The sequence below is a fragment of the Protopterus annectens genome, chromosome 10.part0 (assembly GCF_019279795.1).
Source record: "Protopterus annectens isolate FY-2018-M chromosome 10.part0, PAN1.0, whole genome shotgun sequence".
In the NCBI taxonomy this organism is placed as follows: domain Eukaryota; kingdom Metazoa; phylum Chordata; order Ceratodontiformes; family Protopteridae; genus Protopterus; species Protopterus annectens.
This window is the reverse complement of record NC_056744.1, coordinates 1462736038-1462741037: the sequence shown is the minus strand read 5'-3', so window position 1 is coordinate 1462741037 and position 5000 is coordinate 1462736038. Positions and strand designations below refer to the sequence as shown.

Below are 5000 nucleotides of genomic sequence, written 5' to 3'. Positions count from 1 at the left end.
GCATTAAAAAGAAGCTAATTAACAATTTTACATTGATATAGTTCAATAGGTCAACAATAAAAAAAATTGTTTGTATAAAATTATGTAAATACATAGTAGACACATTGGAGAGAGTGGAGTAATGAGGTACTAAGTATGGTCATTTTGAGGGTACATAAAGGGAAGGAAGACTAGGTAGGGTCATGGCAAGGGCAGGTTCTGGAATTGTGAAAATAAGCTTTTAGTTCATTTTTAAAGTGTAAGGTGTGGGAGACTGAATGTAAGTCAAGGGGAAGTTTGCTCCCAGCATGGGCAAGGGAGTGTTTGTAGAGTAGTTTGCCTACTAACCTTTTTGGGTGGTACATATCAAGTAATTGTTGGTTAGAAGTATGGAGGGTTAGGGATGGTATGTAGATGGAGACTAAGAAAGATAGAGATGGACAGAAGGATGGTTTATAAACAATGGAGTGTAGCATATGAAATTGATAAGATAGCAAAAATTGAGGAAGTTCAAGCCATTGAAGAGATTTTAAAGAAATGCAGTGGTGTGAGTTGTATGGGGAGTTAGTAATGAATCTGGATATTTTATGGTAAGTCTGTTGGAGTTTGTTTAGAGTCATGGCCTGGATATTGGTAAGAACTGGGGCGGTGTATAAGAGGGAGGGGAGGAGGAGTGCCTGGCCCAGGTTAAGTCTAGATTCAGGGGTTAGGAATTTTTTGTTCCGATATAGCAGACCTAGTTTCTGGTTTGTTTTTTTTATACACTGGACTATGTGTAGACTGAACTTTAGTTCATCATCGATAATGACCCCTAGCAGTTTTGTGTGGGTGTCAGGCTGGATAGTTGTATTGTTAGAAGATGCAATAAAAGGAGGTTTTGTGATGAGAAAGAGAATGGGGAAGGAAAAGTAGGAGTTTGTTTTTTTTGGGGGATTTAGGATCAGTAGGTTGTGAGAGAGCCATTGTTCAGTGAATAGTAGGGCCTGTTGGATCAGGGAGTGTAGTTCAGGAATGTTATTTGAGATGGATATAAGTGTGGAGACATCTGCATACCAAATAAGGGAAGATTATTTGCATTAGGTGTAAAGATCATTGGTGAAGATGTTAAACAAAAGGGGTCCCAAGATGGAGCCTTGGGGAACACCAGTGGAGATTGGAAGGAAAGGTGAGGAGGATGAGAGCCATTTTACAGATTGTTTCCTGCCAAATAGGTAACTATTAAACCAGGCAAGTGTGGAGGGGGATAGGTGGAGATTTGTGAGTTTGGACAGTAGTAGAGGATGAGAGACAGTATTGAAGGCTTTGGAGAGATCTAGGAAGAGACAGGAAATTAGTTTCTTGTTGTCTAGGGCCTCTGCAATGATATGAATGAAGGAGAGGAGGGCAGTGGTAGTTCTGTGGTGAGGACGAAATCCATGTTGGGTAGGGGTAAGCAAGTGGTGTGTGAGGAGGTGATTGAGAAGCTGTGAGTGAATACATTTTTCTAATATCTTGGAGAGGGGGGACAGAATGGCAATGGGTCATTTGTTTGAGGGGTCAGCGGAGTTTCCACCTTTATGAAGAGGGATAGTGAAGAAAGATTTCCAAAGGGTGGGAACAGTTGATTCCAGAATAGATCGATTAATTAGTATAGATATAGGATAGGCAATTGAGTCAGCAGCAAGTTTGAGGAATGTAGGAGATAGATTGTCAGTGGAAGGAGAGCAAGGTTTTAGCTTGAGTAGTAGAGATTTGATGTAAGTAATGGGAACTGGCTCAATAGAAAACAAAGCTGTGTTAGTGGTACTTGGAGGGATGGGTGTCGAAGTAGAGTTTGGCTTAGAGGTTACCAGATTTTGGATGGAAGAGATAAAGTGTTTATTCAGGAGGGTAGCTGTTTCCTAAGAGGAAGAGTTAGGGTATGGGGAGGGATTAGAGGGCTTTCCAGGATAGAGGATGTTGTTGGGAGCTGACCAAAATTTTCGAGGACTGGATTTGTTGTTAAGCTGAGCAGAGCTATAGTATAACTTTTTGTCATTAGTTGTATGTTTTTTGCAAGATTCCACAGTTGCCTGTATTTTTAAAGAAAAGGTGGTTGTTTAGTTTTAGTACAGGTTTTCCAAGCACAATCTCTTTGTTTCATAAGGGACATAGCCTCTTTGGAGAGCCAGGGAGCATGATTTGATTTTACTCTGATCTTCCTAGAGGGAGCTAAGGAGTTTAGAGTATTTATGAAGATGCTATCTATAGATACTACTAACACACTAACTCACTAAACAAACACTGAGCATTCAGATTAGTCCAGTATCAGTTGTTATTTCATTATCATTTAATTTATCTATTATCCACTCATATTGTCATTCTGCAGATATAGCCCTCATAGAACTGGGGCAATATTAGCTAAGCATTTTATCAAATGGAGTAGAATGCAGATGTACAGAGTCTGAATTTCTAAGTGCACCTGCATTGACTGAATTATTGAATGTAAATACCACTAAGATATTAAGATCATACTGAGACCACAAAACATTCATTTAGTTTTCCAGAACTGCATTTAGGAAATATGAGGCTCAGATTACTGCCAATGAATTATTTTATCAAACCATTTTAGGTAGTGCATCTATTCATTTTTGTTTGTTCTTGTTGTTTCCTCTTCTTTCCTTTTGCTAGAGTCTGACTGCACCACAGCCAATGAAAAATACCCAAATGAATCAAGGAAGACTGACAAAATCTGCCTAATGTTACTAGAATGATGTATATAATTGCATATTGACATGCAATGTATTAAATTCATTACACTAAGGTCTCCCTGATTAGAAAAAAAAATCAAGATGTTTTGTTAAATCAAGTATCACCGAACTGTGCACAAAATAAAAGCATCATACTGGATAAAATGGCAATGTGTGAGATGAGGAAAAAGAAAGACAACCCAAGCCTGTCAGTAAAAATGGATAAGGCAGTAATGTAAAATAAGTGGCACAGAATCAACAGGATATAATTTTTACATAAATGATAAATAAGTTTGTGAAGATTGGGTGAAGATAGATGAAGGCTGCCAGCCTAGCCAGATAGAATTTTGTAGATAATTCTGTCATCTGTAAATATTAATATGACAACAATGCACTCTACTTGACCAAGTAAAGCATGTTGTGACCCTTTGATGTTAAAAATCAGAGTCAGTCAGTTTAGAGTGAGGCATCCTGTCTATTGTTTTAAGGGCAGAGTTAATAGTCAGAATTTGCATGCATAAATGTCCTTTATCGCTCTGGTTTCTGCCCAGAGGTGAAGAATGTAAATGTAGTTCCTGTTTACCTGGGAACCCAGGGAAGTGTGAAGAATGATATAATGCAACCCAGGGAAGTGTGAAGAATGATGTAATTTGAACCAGGAATGTGATTTTAAAAACAGAGAGAATCAGAAAGCATTAAGCATTTTTGTCTTGACTATCCAACTCATCAGCACTGTCTTGCTCTATATGTAAGTTTATCTTAGACTTGTGTTTTCTCTTAGAAATAGCTAGAACTAGAAAGATTAGACTAAGTGCTTTCCTGTGATGTCAGAACTGTACTACTGAATTATTTTAAGTATTTCTCTGTAATCTCTGAACTCTTGACTAGCACTGTGTAGTAAAATGTATTGTCTTGTGTTTTTAATTATTTATTATTAAATATTTTAAACCCTTTCAACTGCATTTTTGTAGAGATAATTTAAGCTCTTCAGAGTACTTGCATGCCTTTGTTAAAATTGTACAAAGCCACTCCTATAGCTTTAGCCATGGGCTATACTACCAATTGGATAATAATATTCCACAGTAATAATTAGACACCCTTTTAAGGGCCTTTGAGTAGCTGATAAGTAATAGCTGGGTGGTGGCAGTGAATTCTACCATATAGTCTGGACAAACTGGGCGCAGCTGGAGAACCTGTGCCAGCCTTCCCCAGGAGTATCTGTGTGGTTGTATAAACTCTTATCTCAAAGTCTGTGTGTGTCAGCTACTTGGGCACGGACACAAAGCACTGGCTGGACAGAGAGAGTGCTAGAGGTTTTAGCTTGCCGAGCTAGGCTGAGATCTATACCCTATATAGCTGTGCCATTGGGGAGTCTTACTGGGGACCTGGAATGCAAGGGAGCAACTAGACCCAAACTGACTGTGATCTCTGTGTGCTCTTAAGGGAAATTGCACTTTACTTTGTATATTTGTTATCCTTTCCTCCTATATGAGATGTCCCTCACTGGTGTTAGTGGTGAGGATTGAGGCTCTTTGATTGCTGGGCCAGGGCACGGGCATCACAAAATTCATGCAATATTATACTGGTGAATTATATAATACCTGTAGTAAATACATATAACACACTGATTATGCTCTAAAGGTGTGAAAAATAATTTTGCTATTTTGTGGTTCAGAGGCCCAGTATTTTACAATTAATTTTATTTCCAGTACCACTCCACTTGTTAAAGTTGTAAATCATTTTGAAAAAAAATGATTATAGTGTGTTGTTTGATTTGTTAGTTTACTGTTAACTCAGTTTTTCTGTACATCTAGGTCTGCAAAATGTTGTTATGGTAGGTACTGGGCAATTGGGCAATGGTTTACATACAACTACAAGGCATTATGCGTAAGAAAAATAACGTATTTCTTTAGAATAACAGTAAATTCATATATTGTGGTTTTACTACTACATCATCCCATGTGCTAATCTTCAGTGGAAAGTGTTCCACCTGCAAGAACTACTTAACAATTAGTTTTTGTTTTCTTTTTTTCTTTTTTTTAGGAAGCATGAAACTGCTACTGATGCATTTAACATGGAAGTACTGTTGCTTATATGTTACTTTAGTGAGTGAGGCATTATTGGTTCAGCCTTCCTTGATGCCATGGCAGGGATTTTTCAGATGTAAGCACAAAATATGTTATAGTTTTTGTTTTGCTGTCAGACATTTCATACTTCTATGCTTTTTGAACTCATTATGCATCAGTGAACCTAAAGTTTCCTATATATTATAAAAATTATGATCAAGTCTCTGATCATAACTTGCTGTGCATT

The 5000-nt window shown here is 37.7% G+C and overlaps 1 protein-coding gene across 1 annotated transcript in view; it reads right to left on the bottom strand.

Moving 5' to 3' along the window:
• The window catches only part of LOC122814304 (NXPE family member 4-like), a 398587-nt gene that overhangs the window by 79522 nt on the left and 314065 nt on the right, over positions 1-5000 (bottom strand). The window lies entirely within an intron of this gene.